The sequence below is a fragment of the Anser anser genome (genome assembly GCF_964211835.1).
Source record: "Anser anser genome assembly, chromosome: 3".
NCBI classification, from domain to species: domain Eukaryota; kingdom Metazoa; phylum Chordata; class Aves; order Anseriformes; family Anatidae; genus Anser; species Anser anser.
Window position 1 is genome coordinate 41033951 of NC_139722.1, and position 17938 is coordinate 41051888.

At 37.4% G+C, this 17938-nt stretch overlaps 1 long non-coding RNA gene across 4 annotated transcripts in view; it reads left to right on the forward strand.

Annotated features, from left to right (window-relative positions):
• The window catches only part of LOC310896254, a 68857-nt gene extending 53900 nt beyond the window's left edge, over positions 1-14957 (forward strand). For all 4 annotated transcript variants that reach the window (XR_014581312.1, XR_014581313.1, XR_014581314.1 and 1 more), the window contains one exon: positions 1925-14957. This is a non-coding gene — a long non-coding RNA (uncharacterized lncRNA). The remainder of the gene's footprint in view (positions 1-1924) is intronic.
• The last annotated feature ends 2981 nt before the right edge of the window (positions 14958-17938 follow it).

Consider the following 17938-nt stretch of genomic DNA (forward strand, 5'->3'; position numbering starts at 1 on the left):
TATCTCAGCCAAAACCATGACACCTGATCAGCCTACTTGGATGATATCAACAAGACAAAGTTCAGGGTGAAAATATCATGATCATCTTTTATCAGACCGGAACGGTCTGTTTGTAACTAGACAACTGCCATGGAGGCTGAGAACATCAATGAAAGCTGTATTTCCTTGACCTTTATATATCTTTTTTTTTTCTTTTTTTTTTTTCCTTTTTTTTTTCTTTTTTTTTTTTTCCTTTGTAACTGTGTCTGCCTGTTTTGTCAAAGCAGGGAAAGAAACCATCATTTAGAGCTCATACCTGAACAACAGAACTAACTCTTTCATCCTGACGAAGAAAGATTACTTGACAGAATCAGAGAGTGTATCCAAAATCCTGTCTCTGAAAGAAGGATTTTGATACAGTTTGATTATTTTTTTTCCTTCGTGCAGAAACTCTATTTTAGGTTCAGAGGACTCTTTATTTTGTTTTGATTCTTTACCTTTTGTGTATCTTGGTCAATAAATGTCCAGACTGGCACTGATTTCTCACTTTGTTGTAGCAACTGAATAGACTGAGGTCCTTATTCTTCAAACCCTGAGCCTTGTTTCACTGTTTGATGTTGTTCGGTAACGTAAACACCTTTGACATCCTGAGCTTAATTATTCTATCAATATTAATACAACATAGTCTTATCAACTATTGTTTGTAACAACTAATCAGCTACATTAATACAACTCCAGGCTGTAGATTTACTGTCACTAGTTCCAGCAGGGCTTACTCCCAGTTCACGAATGCTATCTCTACAGCTATCCCTATCTCTATATCATCTCTCTCTCTCATCTCTCTCTCTCTCGTTCTCTCTCTCTCTCTCTCATCTCTATCATCTCTGTCTTGATCTATACCTCTGTCTCCATCTCTCTCTCTGTCTCTCCCTGTATCTCTTTATACTTTTTATCATTACTTTTCTTTATCTATCTTTTTCTAAAAGAAATAATGTTCTTAAAATATTAGCTTGAGTTTCAAAAATTCCACTGATTTCAGGTGTTTGCTTTGAATGTCATTTTTTTCAGTCTGAAGAATTGAAAAATGCATATGTTGCAATATATATTTGCAATATGCCTGTACAGGGAGTAGCTCTCATACTGATACCTGTCTTCTAAAGGAGTTTTATCCAGTAAGCCAGGCTAGCAAATCAGTTATAAACTCTTGCTAGAGCCATGCCATTTTTAGTCCTGCTATTGTGTTTGTGGAATTTCCTAGGCATGAAATCAAGGTCATGTACTCCTGTGTGGCCATGTTATAGCTTGCCCCTGTTCTCTTCGTGTCTTCTGGAGACACATTGCTCTTCCCATGCCTTTGAAGACTTGCGTTCTCAGCCAGTGCATACATTGTTCTCTAAAACGTTATCCAATTTATATAAAAACTACTTCCAATAAATGATCTCACTGGCAATTTTGCCCCAGTTTTATAAGTCCTTCCATAAGATCTCTTGATGTCTTCAGTAAATGTCTTCAGTGTTCATATCTTCCTCACTGGTAGTTTACACTACCTTGATGCTTTGTGCTTGGCACTCATGCAGATATCTATTTAAAAGTACATTTTTAGCCCAGGGATTTAGCCATCTGATTCCTATTAACAATAATGGGAACTGCATGACTAAGTCAATTACCACGCACTGTGCTGAACATTTACTACTCAGTACCTTGCCCTTTGCTTTCCCTTTAAGATGTTTTCTAGCCTTTCTGAAATGAGAGTACTGATTTGGCTATCAGAACTGGATATGGGTCACTAAAAATCCTTCTGATATTGATCGGTATTTGTTGTTGTATATTCTGACAGAACTGAAATGCCTCTCTTGGTATTCCATGACTTCAGTAATAGCCTTTGAGCTTTTTATTTTTTATTTTTTTTAGTTTAATTTGATTTTATTTTTTAATGTTGTTTCAGATTCACCCCCAAACAAGCAGATGATCTGTGATTTGGACAGAGGATACCTCTGGAAGACTCTCACATGAGGATTCTCACTGAGTTTATTGTGGGACCTCTCCAAGTCAAGTGCATGTAAAGTATGTAAGAGAGAATAAAAATGAGCCTGAGCTCAACTCTGAAGTGGGTGACACAAATATTTCCGTTCTGCTTGCTGCTGTTTTGCTCATTGACAAGTGCAAATGAAGGTGGGGCTAAGCAAATTCAAGAGGGTAAAACTAAGTTTATCAGTGAAGGGTATAATTGGCAAAAACACAGACTTTTGGAAAGATCATTATCACACCAGCAGTCAACTCTCAAGCTTGTGTGTGGTCTTGACATCCCAACAGTTGCATTTTTGCTTGGGGAGATGGTACTTTTTGCCATTTTTTTTTCTTTCATCTTTGGCTTGCAAAGAGACTTTGTCCTTTCTTTTTAGGTAAGGACCTAGTTAGTATGACCTACATTTTCCTTTTGCCATTGTAAAGATAGAACAGAATTTCTGTCTGAAATGTTAAAGGAGCCAAAGAAAAAAATGTCTAAACATCTTTTTTAATTTTAATTTGAAGAATGAGTGATTTTCTTTTTTTAATCTTTCTTTGCAAACTCTTTTGGAGAAAATAAAAAATGAGCAAAAAAGTAAAGATGTTTAGCAGGTTTATCAGAAATTGTGTTTCATTAGATGTTCAAAGCTTCCCAGACAAGAGAGCAAAATTGTGTGAGGACTGGATATATATTGTAAAATTAGTCCACTGAGAGTAGACTATTAGGTGGGTGAAGAGAGAGAGGCTAAAAGCTCTTTCTGCCTCACTGTAGTAGCTGACCCTTTCCTCAGCAGGAGCAGCAGCAATAAGAGGAGAAGGCTGTATGGATAAAACACAAACATTATCTTTTGGGATGGTACAGTATTCTAGCAGCTCATCTTTGTATTTTATACACAAAGCAGGTGGTCTTCTGTCCCTACTTCTCTTACATATTCAGAAGAGTTGTCTATGCCTAAATGTGGATCATCAGAAGCAGTTCAGCACTAGGAAGATCATCTAACAGCACAATTATTCACCACCTTCTGATACAGTTCTGTCCCATTTACTCATCTATCCATGAGCAACTTTAGAAATGTTTCATAAAAAGATGGGCCCCTTGCTGAGATTAATAGTCTGTGTTTAGGTTCATACTAGCATCTAAGCATTCTAGCCTCTCTGACTTTTTCTTCTGAATTTCATCTCTTGCTAAACGAGATGCTTAAGTAAAAGGTTGTAAGGCCCAAATAATTACTAAATTTAAAATAATTTTAATCAGCATGACTGATAATTTCAAACAGGAGAATCTCTCTTCTGTGACAAAATTAGTCAGGGAGCTTCCATAACCATTGATTTTGTTTCTTAGTGTATCCTGTAATACTGTGAAAGTCTCAGAAGGTGTGTAGAGATTTTGATAGGATGAGCAGAGAAATAGTATATTGTTCCTTGGTAATTTGTAAATTTTTCATCTGTAATACTGACAAATTCTTCGTAAAGCAAGTATGGCATGTGTTCTGTCATGAGTTAAAGAATGGTTGTATAATTAGTGCCAATCAGGGTGAGTTTTGTAGAAAACAGATCCTGTCAAACAAGCTTGTAACATTTGACTTCTGAAAGGTACCTTAGTACAACATTTCCGTGAAAAAGACCAGCTAGTCCCAATCCACCATAAAATTAATGAGGATTAAAAAGTTATTAACTGAGAGTTGATCTCCCCCCAAACAAAACAAAACAAAACAAAACAAAACAAAACAAAACAAAACAAAACAAAACACCAAAACCCTATCAGAAAACAAGGAATTCTTCCAGCAATGAGGGATTCAGCTGCAATTGGACAGTTTGGTAGATACTTCATTATGGCAGGGTGCAATCCCTCACAAGCCTGCCTCATAGAATTGGGGCGTTCCTGGAGGGGAATGCATCCTAAAGAAGATATGATTTCATGCTTTTGACATGAAATGAAACCTTGTAAATTATACTGAAGCAAGTGCTCATTTAAATTTCCTAACAACAACAACAACAATATATATATATATAAGGAAAAAAAAATAGATTGTATGGAAAATGTATTTTTGTCTACTAGTCACGTGAAATCAAAACTCTTAATGAACTATAACTCTAATTGTTCATGGTGATACACTTAAAAACAGTTTAGGTCAGTATTCCAAAATGAGAGACTGTATCCAGGAATACAGCGACACTGGCAAGGGTCTGGAGGCCATGAATATAAGCTTTTGCACCTTTGCTCTCAGTGTGCTGGGCTAACATAAGCCTTGGCTCTACAAGCACAGGACTATCAGTTAAGAATATGGAGGTGCTTTTTTCTTTTGTATACTGCTAATGAGACCATAACTGAAAAAAACATGACTATTTCTGTTGTTGCAGTTCAAAAAGCATTCTGTAAAAGTGAGCAGTGTTCAAAAAATGTTAAATGAAAGGTCTGTGGTTTGGAAAACATATTTCATACTGAGAAACTTAAGACGCTTCATCTACTTAGTTTGTTGAAGAGCAGGCTAAGGGATAGTTTGATCATGGTCTGTGTGTACCTATGTGAGAAACAGTTTTCTCATAGCCAGCTCTTTAATCTAACAGCAAAAAAAAAGCATGAGATTCAACAGTTGGAAGCTGAGGCAAGACAAATTTAGATTTGAAGCACAGAACACATTTTTAACATGGAAGGTATTTAAACATTGGAATAACTTATCTAAGAACGTGGTTGATTCTCCATTATGTGGACTCTGTTTTAGGATTAAATGTCCCTCTGAAACATATGACATAGTTCAAACAGAAACATTTTTTTTTTTCCCCACAGAAATTAATGAGGGGTTTATGTAGCTACGTTCTGTTGAAAGTGAAACAAGATAATCTTGATGGCTTCTTTCCAACTTAAAATTTATGAGTTTTACCAAGAGTGTAAAAATATGAACTGAATATTAACCATTCCTAATGTCTATCCAAGAGCACAGAAAACCTGAAACTTCAGATCTGAGATGCAAACAGCATATTTTAAAAAGAGTGATGATTGTCATGTTTATAACTGTAGAAATGTCAACTCTCACTCCCTATGAAAGCAAGAAAAAATGAGAACAATGTTCATATTATAAATCTCTAAATTCTGTCCTGAGCAGCGGGTCATTAAAGTCCCGTGTAAGTGTAGACTGGAAAATTCAGTGGTTGTTGCCTCCAGATAGAAGAACCAGCTGTGAGAGCCCAGATGAACATCTGGAGACAAACAAAACTCGGGGAGAGGCGTGCTTGAGGACCCAGGTATATTCCCTTAAAACAGGTGTGTCTACAGGGTGACCAAGCATGGATTTATTGAGGGGAAAGAGACATCCTTGCTTCCTTCCTTCAGCCCCGGGACAGTATGGTTTTCCATGAACCCTGAGTTATGGGAGGAAGGTGTAGCCATGTGGCTATAAAACCCCATAAAGGTCACTCTACATTCAGGTCTCATGCTGGTTATAAGGGTGATTTGCTGAAAACTATTTCTGCTAACTCTGGTGGGGTGGGGTTTGTTAGCAATAGTTTGGAGGTTTGTCACTGCCTTCTTTGTTCAACTTCTGATATATAGATGATGATTTATTTTATTTTATTTTATTTTTTATTTTATTATTTTATATTATTTTGTTTTATTTTATTTTATTTTGTTTTATTTTAATTTTTGTAAACTTTGAATGGTTTGCAGAAAGTGACACCATAAGATTATATGTGCCACCCCTATGTAAATGATGATAAAAATCCTTGTACCACAGCACATTGCTGGACACTTAACTTTTGGCATGTACAGAAAACATTTTCTGAAATCCTAATTCTAATACCTAGATCACACCAGCTTTTCCAGACACATGGAATCTCACTCTTAACATATTTCTTATTGCAGCCCTGTGCCTTTGACAGTCAGGCCAAATGCTCATTTACATTGGAACTTATAGGAGGATGAAGTGTGCACCAAAGCTTTACATCACCAAAGGATCAATAACAAAGCTTTACCTATTTAGTCATCATATCCATCCCATGCCTAAGGGCTTCAAAAAGTTGCATGGACTCCCAACTTTTCTGGGCTAATGCAAATTATCCATGAACCATGCATCTGTGAAGACCCTTCATTTTCTTTGGCAGGTTTTAAATCCCTCCATGTGATTGCTCTTCCTGAGGAAACATAAATTTCTCTGTATTTTAAAGAGCCTTGAGGTGTTTGGTGGATTTCAAATGAAACCAAACTAGCCACTGAATGTCTCTGTGGAGGACCTGACATTTTTGGGGGTAAAGAAACTACACTTGGTATAGCTTGAAGAGCCAATCAGAGATATTTCTAGTGGTTAGAGCTTTAAATAGATGTGGAAGAGTCAAACTGCGCAAGTTAATTGTGGATGTTAACATGATTTTATTCATCATTGATTTATTTTTTTTTTATAGAGAATCACTTCCACCTTGACATTGCTTTCTATAACTACAAGAAGGACTCTCTTCCATGATAGATAGTGGTATCACTTAACATTTAATTTAATCAGTGCTATTCTTACTTGGCTTATTTGATCTCAGCAAGAGGTGGGGGAGAAAGGGAGTTACTCCTGAAGGTATGATACTTCAGTTTAAACTTTATAAATATTGGCATGAATAAAAGAAGAAAGAAAATGGCAGCAAAGAGGTATTGGTAAGGAGGTGACAGAAAGGTAAAGGAAATTTATAATTTGTATTTTATGATTGAAATTAAAAGAAAATATTGTGGAAGCAGGAAGGGTGTTTAGTATGAACTGAGCCTGTGTTTGGGTGATAGCTGAGAGATAAATATAATGTGGAACTTGGCACAGAGACACAGACGCCTGAACAGCTTCTGGAATCACTTCTCTTTTAGTGTTCACTGCAGATATACAATGGAGCTGTTTCAGAGGCATAAATAAATGTGACTCATAAATTTAACTATGTTAGGCTAACAAGTTGCACTAAACTAAATAAAATAAGAAAAGAAATCTGTTAAACACAGACTACTGTAGTAGTACACTAGAAATGAAATACAGCTCATGTCCCCAGCTGGAGGAGCACTCGTGGCTTATCTCAGGTTTTTTTGTGAACGGGTTGGCACACATAGCCCATGAGAACTTAGAAGAAGCATCTGCTAAACAGGTATAAATCACTGTAAAACTGAGTAATGCAGCTGTATTTCCAAAGTGAACAAACAAGACACATTCCCATTATATTTTCCCTTGTCTTCCTCCTTTCTGTGTCTCTGTTTTAGTTTCTTCATTTTCTAAAGGAGGCAGGGCTTGAAGCATTGACCAAGGTTGTGGGAAAGTTCAGCTGCAAGCTCAGATAGTGTCCAGCTCTACAGACTTGAGCAATTTGTTTTGTTTCTCTTTGCCTCTGTTCTCACGTAGCCCTCATCTCTATACATTTTCTTCCTACATCCCATTGGGTAAGATGCTAAAACTGCATTTGGAGTAGGGATTAAAACTTAGGAATCTCACAACGTCATTGCTGGGCTATGGGAGACCTGTGACAGTTGAATATGTCTAATTTATGCTGGCCTGGTCAAGTGAAGAGAAGTGGTTGACCTCTGACTGTGCTCCTCAGATGTTATGCCACAGCTTATGAAGCATCTCATGAATTGCTTTAAATCACAGACATGATCACAGTGAAAGGGAGGTGAAAAACTTAGCTCACTATGATGGTCATCCATCTGTGGTGGGCTCAGAAGCTTCTTCACAGAAGGTCAACCATTGCTTGGTCACAACTGAGGTTTGCTGGAGGAGGGAGGGCAAGCTGTTCTGCTCCCACCTGCCTTACCCTGCACTTTGCTGGCTGTGAAAGAGCCCACCTTCCCAAGGGGGAGGACCGTTCCTTTCTCTTGGTTGCCTGAACTTGGGGGAAACAGAAACATTAGCCCACGTAGGCAGAACTGGTCTAAAATTCCGGGCCCCTGTGCCCTCAATGAATGTACGGTTTTCACCCCACCTTGCATGTAGCTTGATTTCTGCTATTGCTTCTTCGCTCCCTGTGAGTTGAACTGACAGCTTTGCTGTGCTTTGTATTGAACTCAATGCTAGGTGAAGTAGGTGAGCTTCAACAGTGTATACTTAATCATATAAGGGACACTTTGCTTAGGCAGTTGTCCAGGGAATTTTGAGAGTTTTTTTTTTTTTTTCCCTAGAAAATATTACTGGAATACAATTTACGTACTCTCATTGATTCTCCAACAGAAATTGACTTTTGTAGAGAATATTTCTTGGAATTTCCATTCCCTCACCTTTCAGGAGATTCCCTTCATTTGCTGGAGGTTTACATGAGGTCAGATATTTTAGCCTTTAACTTTCACTCAAACAAGCATTTTAAAAGTGTGAGAATTCAAAATGTTTTTCAGATCAAGTCCTGCAACTCTTCTTCATAAAAGAAGAAATATGTTAAAATCTACTTTTCAATGGGACAGTGATTTTTGCTGCAGCTCTACAAGTCCTGCTTCTGCCAGAGCGTAACTTTCAGAAAGCAAGCTAAACTTAGAATGTCTCTGACAGTTCTAATAAGTGTTTGGCTTGAACAACAGCTCTGGACTTTGTCCCAGGAGAAAAGTAACATCCTTGAATATTTTGCAAATCACAAAGAAAAGCTTTGTTGTTGGAAACATTTTTTACTGGCTTCTCTTTGAAATAGTGTTGAGATATCACTGACAGAGACATTCTTTTTTACATTTTTTATTTATTTATTTATTTATTTATTTTATTTCTGACACTCAAAGTATATGATTTGTTTTGCCTTTTTGTTACAACAAGGTTTTACCTTAAACTCTTACTGTATTGGTATTTGTTAGTATTTTGTATATTTGTTATTATTATTTTGACTATTAATGATTTTTTCTACTTGGAATCCTAACAATGCTGTTTTTATAATGCATAAACTGATGTAGTCAGCTGCATGTTTCAGGATCTTCTGCATTATGTCTCATATGAATTACCTGTAAAAGTGTTTTTCAGGTAATTCAGTCAAAAAGCCCTGGCCAGTCAGAAGACGGAGAGTAGAAACATTGCTAGTCATCTTCCAAACATCTTCTTTTAGTAATTTACAATGATAAGAGATTGAAAATGAAATTAAAATTCTTTTGTAATTTCATTATCTTGGAAATGATTTTATAGCCTGCTGAGAATTAAGCGTTGAAGTACTGCACAGTGTACAAAATAATTCCTGTTTTAATACATTTTTATGGACCTCAGAGGAGCAGAAGCATAGCTCAGCTCAGCATTAGCCTGTGTATTACTCAGCTTTCCAAGTCTTTAATTCAAAATGAAAATTAAACAATATTCTTTTTACCAGAGCAGTTCATCCAGAACTAGCTAAGAATATCATTTTTCATTTCAGAGGGCTCTTACTTAAACCCTTTCAAGGTGTTTTTTTAAAAATTGTTTTATCCCAAATTTGAAAACCCAGAATCCTCTGTAATAAAAGATGTGGAGCCCCTATGCACTAATTGTGTTTCCTGCCCATTACAGCTGATATGCACTAGTTAAAAAGCTATGATACTGTGCATAAAACCATAATGCCTGAAATCAGATTCACATGGTATCCAACCCTGATGAATTTTTCAAGAGGTTCTGCTAGACTTTCAGATATCCATGTAAATAAAACATTAGTATTTTAGGATTATTTTTAGAATCCCATCATTAAATCCTAATGAATAATAGAAATCATGTGTTTTGTTAACCAGGTTCCTGACCTTTGCAGCAGATGTACGATCAGACAGTAGTGGACTTGATGTTGAGATCAATGCAGACAATAAGAAGCAAGTCAGAAAGGGACAGTTCAGCTGATAAACAAGAAGCAGAGAGCTGGCTAAATTCTTTCACAGGATATTTTTCCTAAGGTCTGGCATGAATTCAGCTGAGAAATAAAATGTGTTTCCTCCCCATTTAATCTTTGAATAAACCTACAGTTTCCGTCCCAGTGACTCAACTCCCAAGCACTTCTAGCCCCTCACCAATGGCACAGCAGAGCTCCTTGTGCATGTGATGACTTTGCTTCTGATTTACCCATGGTGGGAACCCTCTGGTCACCTTTAGGATACTGTGCTGGCTTTTCTGTCTTCACTCCACAGCTTATGGCAGCAACAAGAGCAAGGCTGGAAGAGCAAGGCTGGAAGAGCAAGACAACAAGGAACCGGCTGGAATATAATGCACTTTGGCAGAGGTGGACGTGGAGAGAGTTGTAACTATTGCCCTGTCTCCTCAGCACATGCTGAATACAGTAGAAAATTTGACTTGGTTGCTGCACACTAATTCCTCCTTTCTTATGTGATATTCACCTCCTCTGCTTGCATGCTTTCTTTTCTTTTTCTTTCTCTTTCTTTCTTTCTTTCTTTCTTTCTTTCTTTCTTTCTTTCTTTCTTTCTTTCTTTCTTTTCTTGCTTGCCTGCTTACTTGCTTACTTGTTTTGGATATTCATTTTATTTCATTTGAAATAAATGAAGCCACTATTCATTTGAAATAAATGAAGCCACTATTCATTTGAAATAAATAAAGACACTCCACAATCCATAATATTTGCATTCTTTGCTGAATCCAGCATTTTCAGCATCAGCCCCAACAGCAGTATCTGTTGCCTTTGAAGTCTTTTGAAGTCTCCGCAGCTCAGGCTGAAGTCATTCAAAACGGAGAAAGTAGCAGGTCGGGGGAGGTAAGGAGGAGAGGAAGGTTTTTTTCTTTACCTACAACCACTCTTTAAACTCTGAATAGCAGAATTAGAACACTTTAAAAAAAATAAAACAACCCATTGATTTTCCCTTCAAAAGAAGTTTCAGCCTAAGCCATGGTTATTTGAAAGCCTTCTTAGGTAACAGACAAAGTGTGACCTGATGAGGTTGGAATTGCAAGTACCCTTTTTAGGGGGTAAAGAAGAAAGGGACTGGATTTTCTAAAGATCTTATTTCCACTGTTTTAAAATACCCTGGATAGGAATCAAAGTGACTATACATTTTTTGGGGGGGAAAACCATGAGAAGAAATGCACTATTAAAACAGATTGTAATTTGCACATCATTGTACCACAACTTTTGTCTTGCTATTCAATTTCTCGTGATGGGAAGGGTGTTGTTAGCTCAAAAGGCCCCAGCTGGATAGCAGGGCAACTGAGCAGCCTTGTAGGGAAAAAGGACTTTTTTCAGAACCACACCTGAGGCAAGAGGCTTGATTAGAGCAGGCTTGTGGAAGGAAGCAACAAGCAGGATATATGAGTTGGTCAGCTAGCATTTCATGGAGCTACCGAAGGGTAGCCATGGTGTGAGAACATGCAGACAGAATCACATCATCTCTGGCCATATCTGCTCTGAAATCAGAAGCAAAGTATATGTGACACTGTGTTTCACTGAACAAATGCAGCAGAGAGGTGGGGATTATCTTCTCAGATGTAGCACTGTGCTAGCTTGGTCTTAGTGTTTCTGGACCATTGGTGCTTACTCTTGAAGATACACCTGATGCAACAAGTTCCTGACCTGTTCTCAACTTGTCAACGCAAAAAAACTTCATGGCTGTTAAAAGAATATTTCAGGCAATATTCTCGAAATAAATTCCAAGAAACCTACTGATTTATTCAAAAATACCATTCTGAGAGCTTGAGTTAGAGGAGAGCTAGGAATTGTCAGGATTTTGAATATTGGCACTGTCTCATTTAGATATGAATAACTGGTATTTTTATAAAAGTGATCTGAAAATCCAGAGGATAGAAATATCATATTGGGTCTGTCAAAATGTTTCATTTAGCTAAACTCAAGACCTTTAATATTATTCTTATCATTTGGAGACATGTTTAGCTGTAAATTTAATCAGTTTTCAGAAGTCATTTTGATCCCCCAAAAAAGATCATAATTTTGAAAATGTCACAATAGAATTTAGTAAAAATTTCAAACCTTTTAAAAATGGTAAAGAGAAAGGGTTCTTTCTGAAGAATTATCTTAGGATAGGCTGGGGCTAGTTTTGCTGATGCTTTCTATGTTTTTTTTGTCTCCTGAAAAATTTGCAATAAATTTTAGGCAGAATAAAATTGAAAGAATGTTGCCAACTAGAATAAAGACTGGAACAGGGTTCTCAAGTCAATAACAAAAATGCCTAAATCAGGTGGACAATATAAGATGTAAGTCTGAGCATATTTTAGCACAAGTACATGCTTATGCATTTGCTAAGTAAGGTTAGACGCAAACTTTTCTGAAAGTGTGTGCTGGGTTTGTCAGTATCAGTAACGGTCCTAGAAAAAAAATGTAAGAAAGAAGAACAGCAATGAAAGTGAGATGTTCTATTTTCTTCTGAATTGCACTGCCAAATGCAGGGCAGATGGTAAAATTAGAGTGTAGCCTGTGTTGCTTATCACCATGAGTAATTGCATTCGTCAAGTAAAAGATACTATGATCCAAAGAAACTGTTGGATACGTCCTCAGGCAGAAAGAGACTTTGGTTCTTAAGGGCAGAACTAAGAATAGAATAACTACCTTTGTTATCAAAACACAATGACAAAAGCAATTCAGAAAATTTGCCTGACAAGTATAGGGGAATTTACTCAAATACGCTTGACTGTGTTTTCACTGTTAATGAGATATAACAAGAAGTAGAGAAACCTTTCTACACCTTATCTCCAGGGCAATACCATGTATATAGGAAAGGACCAATGCATCACAAAAATAATTTCTTTTTACCTTATATTACAGCATGTGATAATAAATGCAATATCACTGGATGTGTGCAACACTTTTGGTTAAAAACAAAGCAATAACTAATAAAAATTATGCTAAGACTGTGCAATACAAATGTTTTTCAGCAAGGTTAAGAATGCTGAACTCATCCTTATGAAATGGAGTAACTAAATATTTAAAAATAGAAATATAAAGAAATATACAAATGTTCCCTAACACCCCAGTTAGGGAACCACACACTTCTCTTTAACAATGGAGAGTAATTCTCCTTTGTGCATTTGCTAGTGTTTTTCCTGTGCCATGGTTAAATGTTGGAAGTAATGGACCTTTTATCACTTCATTTGGAAAACAATTTTGCAGTTGAATTCGTTTTTTGCTGTCACCCCATTTGGAAGCCTGTTGTGTATATTTATTTTCTTAATCTTGCCCCATTTCCCCTTGCTTTAATCCCTTAAATAACTAAGCAATTTGTTTCACCACTTAAGGTTTTTACTCCTGCCTATAGGTTATCATTATGCTTTTTTTTTTTTTTAATCACAGCTTTCATTTTTCCTCCTCAATTCAAATCTTCTATCGTCTAATTCCCTTTCCAAGTACCTTTCTCTTGTTAATTTTAATGTGATGATAATGCTGGAGATTGAACCCTGTTTCTGAGGCATGGTTAGAGAACAGAGAAGGGCCTCATAGACTCATGGGTTCTCAGTGATGCAAATTCTGCCCTTTTTTATTTTCTTCAGAGGCACACTCAGCTTCCAATTTTTATAATTTTTGCATCTGAAATTTATTTTGATCTACCTGACTTTGAACAAAACCAGACTATTGGCTGTGAGCAGCCTGCTTTATCTGTTTTTACCTTGTTATCCACTATCTGTAGCATGTGCTTTATTTTCTAATTGATTAAAATTTATGCATGTTTTGGTAGGGGATGCAGGAAATATCAAGATGGCAACATGAATATTTTCAGTGGGGATATATAATCACAAGTAAATGTAGGACATTTCCTTACCTGGAATAGCTTTATTAAAAATCTTGCCTGCTAACATGACAAAAAACAATGTCTGAGGTACTGTTTGTGTACGATACAATATTTCCATTAGCATCCCTCCAATATGATATTTTTCTTCGTTTTGTTGCACGGTTGTTTTTTAAATTAATGAATCATCCATTATGTTCTTAAACAAAAAGTAGCCTTTGGGCTAAATGGAGCATGCGCACCCTTTGTTCAGCCTGTCAGTTACAAAAGGAATTAGTGTCATGGGGAAAAATAATAATTACATTCCTCCCTGCTCACATGATATTAAGAAGAATAAAATTTGGCAGGCCTGTTGGGTAATTTGAATTTTTCTTGTTCCTAAAATCTTTAATGTTTTACATTCTGCATACTGCCATGATCTGCAGAAAGAGCTGAGGTTTTTGATATCCACAAAATTTATATTTGGCATGCTATTTTATATAGCTTGAGATCCTTATGAGCTGAAAGGTTTTTCAGACAAGGGATGTGCTAGCATTGATTTGAAGGCTTTCTTGTCAAAGTCCATCTCAGTTTTGCAGTTATGACCTCTTAATGCTGGGTTTGTATCTCCTTAGTGTTCAAGTTTAGCTTAACAGATGGTATAAATATACTCATGCCAGAGACACCGTATGTGCGTCTGTTTTGATTATTGGGATCCGCATGAGTGTTCAGGAGTTACACAAGCAACGGGGGTTTCAGAGATTCAACATCTAAGGTTACCTTTCTTCAACTATCTTTTAAAATTAAGATGAACAAATTTGTTATCATATAAAATTAACGTGTGGCTCCAGTGGTGCTCCAAGTGGAAGAGAGATTTTTTAGAATAAAACCCCTATTCCCAGGCAGTGCCCTGGGGGAGTCAACTATTGATCTCATTCTAACTTATGAAATCCACCAACATTTTCAATCTGAGTTTTGATCTAATTGTTGTAAAAACGTCCTATACACTAAAAGCTACTGATGACCTTCAAAAGTAGCTAACAAAGGCTTGTTCTCTGCTTTAGGAGATTCAGTATTTCAACTACTTTTCAAAAAGATACATTGGATTCTTCGTATGATTGTGGTTGATGAAGCGACTCTGAGGGATAGCTCTACTCTCATTTGTCCATTTGTTAATACAATATTTTTCTTCAATAGCTAGACAATTTTTAAAACCCCCAACCCTTATACATTTTCAGATTCCCTAGGGGTTTCTATTGCAATTTGTGACTTTTTGTCCTCATACATTTCTGTTTTGTGTGATATTTCTATTATACCTATTTTTATTGTACCGCAAAAATTGATCATGGTCATCTTAAAACTATTCCAGTTCTTGACAATTGTTCAGGACATTGCTCTCTTAGACTTTAGTCTTAAGTTGAAAGATTTCCTATTTATTTATTTTTATAACCTTATTCCTCCTACCTGTATTGCTGGTGATACAATTACTTCTATGATCTTTATTTGGAAAATTAAGAGCATCCTTTGTTCTTAGTCCCTCTCTGGAGCTCCATAATAAATGCCACCAAGTTGTAATTCATCCTTGTAGAAACATCCTTAAGTTTAACTAATATTGGATCAATTTTTTTCTGAACTGAAATATGAGAAGCTACAGTACGGACTAACTTCATATACAGTATGCAACTTAAATTGGTTTGGAGAATTTCTGTTCTACAAGTCTTTTTAAAAAATATGGCTGTTGACTCTGACTTCCTGTCTTCCAGATTTGCAGAGAATGGGAGTTGTGGTTGGCAGAAGATTTTGCCTGGCTTTTCCTTTTCTTGAATACTCTCCCCTTTTCTCAGAGCAGTTCATGTGGTGGGATGGGAACAGTATAACAAAATGTATCGCCTTCTTTGTGTAATGGCTTTAATCTAATACACCATATGGATCTCCGTGGTAAAGCTTAAAAATAAGAAGAAAAGCAGAGATAGAAAGTAGAAGTACAGAAAAGTAGGAAATATGTTTTAGATCAGATCAGAAATAGATGGTGTCGTCATTTCTTACAGGATCCATTTCAAAGTTTTGCAGTAAAGAAGTTAGGGGCACCATATTCATGAGTTCATGATAGATGATGAACAGCATGGTCTCTACAGACTGGCGCTATAAAATCTGAGGCTTGGCACAACCACAGAGGAAGCAGGAGGGCTGGAGGCATGTGTAGGAGCAAGTCTGGAGAAGCAGCAGATTGATTAAACTTGTCAGAGTTCCCACTGCAGCCCCTTCTTTAGCACATGCTGAGCCTGTTGCAGGTTGACTGATGCACACCACTCCTTTGCATGTCTGATCGGACCTGGAGTTAATGCTGGGCAGAGGGGCAGTTGGCAGAGTGAACCTGTAGGCATACCATACACAAAACTCTTCCACTGCTTCACAGTTTTCATCTATCAGAAGCCCAGACTTGTTTTCAATATGAGGAATTCCAGCTGTATTTTGAGAGATGACAAGACTTTTCAGAAGAGTAAAGCCAGGATTCTCACGGTAGACTGGCTAGAAATGAAAATGCCTGCCTCCCATCTGGCTTCCCCTGTCACATATTCTCTTTCCTGCCTGGAGCAAGACCAAAGCTCTCCATAACTTAAGGGAGGCCAGTAGAAGAGGCACCAATAGAGGGAAGCCTTACACTCTCCCATCTGAAAGATACTTGGTTGTTCTGATGCTCCCATCAGATATTCCCCTTTCCCATGCAGTACCATGATGGGCGCTCCTGTGACTGGACGTTTACAGGGAGATTTGCAGTAGTACCAGGTTCAAGGTGCCGATAAGGGAGAGAAAATGCCAGGAAAAGAGGATGAGATTCAGGAGAGAAATGGAAGCTGATTGGTTGATGGCAACAGTTAAAAATAAGGAGATAATAGCATGGTCCAGTCATTCTGTGGCAGGTGCTGACTGGGAAGAGGGGCTTGTTAAGGAAAGAAGTAAATACTGCCATTCTAACTTGAAAAGTAACATTTTAGACAGCACTTGAACAAGTGTTTTTATTCTCTAATGTGGTCAGCATATCTCCATGTTCCTTCCATCCAGGCACATCACACAGCTCTGTATTTCTAGAAACTATTTTCTTACTGTTGCTATTTACACTATAGAAAAAACTAGCTGCTTTGATTCATCTGCATTCAGATGTTCCCCTTCCACAATTCAGCACAGAGACAGTGATGAATGCAGATCTGATGCTGATGGCAGATAAGAGGGCTTATCAAAAGGGGAGTGCTGAAGTGACAGAAGGGTAACCTCTCTCTCTTTCTTCTTAGGATGTTCCCCAGGGGTGAGTAAAGCTTAAATCTGGTATTAATCAGACTATACTCAATCAAAGAACTTAAATGACTTACAGATTTTGAATGTTTTCTGCACTGAGCCCAAGTATGTGTTTATGTTTTAATTTTCTTGTGTGTTAAAAATTATAATATCTACAGTCCCCCTAAGCTTCATGGTATCATTAGATAATCATATGGGAACTTTTCTTTTTGCCATTATGATTGCTTGTTATTGCTATTCTTATTACTTTGTGCCAATTTATTGTCTAAGGAATTAGATACTGTAAACTGATGGGTTTCCCTGGTTACAAAAGGTGGGGTTTGTTTATTGGCTTCAAGCCCCTCTCTCTCTCTCTGTTAAAAAGTTACAGGAAGAGGTGAAATGTGACTTTGAGATAGTGAGAGCAGGACTTCCTGAACACAGAGGTTTCTGGGCCTGTGCAACTGGGAATTCCTGAAGAAGGAAAATGCCTGCTGCTAATGGCTTTTATTGAGCTAAGTTTGCTTCCTCTCTGTAAGTGCACAGAACAAATCCAGGAGCAGGGCTGATCTGTGCTACTGATTCTTCTACCAGGAGGAAAAATTTGGGAAAATCACAACCCTGCCCATCTCTACCAACACAACCACGTGATCTAACAGGACCATGGTGTTTTATTTCGAAAACCTGCACGTTTCCCTTTGCACTGAGCATCGTGTGCTGAGAAGTGACACCACCTGTGCTGAGCAAAATACCTCATCTCCCATTTCCCCCCTCTTCAGGCACAATCTAGCACTCACAAGCATCTCAAACATCGTCATGTTCCAGTTTCAAGAGGGCACTTCCAGTTTTGAGTTCAGCATTTAACTGAGATTAACCTTCTGCAAAACTTCCTTGGAAGGTTAGACCTGTGTTAGGCAGAGCCAGGGCTTCACAGCTTGTCACAGAAGTGATTAGTCTGTTTTGAGGCTTGAAATGATTGAAGATCTTCCATCCTTTTCTCAGTCCCACAGCATTGTGTATTTAGACCACATTGTTGTCATCCCATCCTTTTCCCCACCCTTGTAGCAACGGCATGCTAATTGAGCA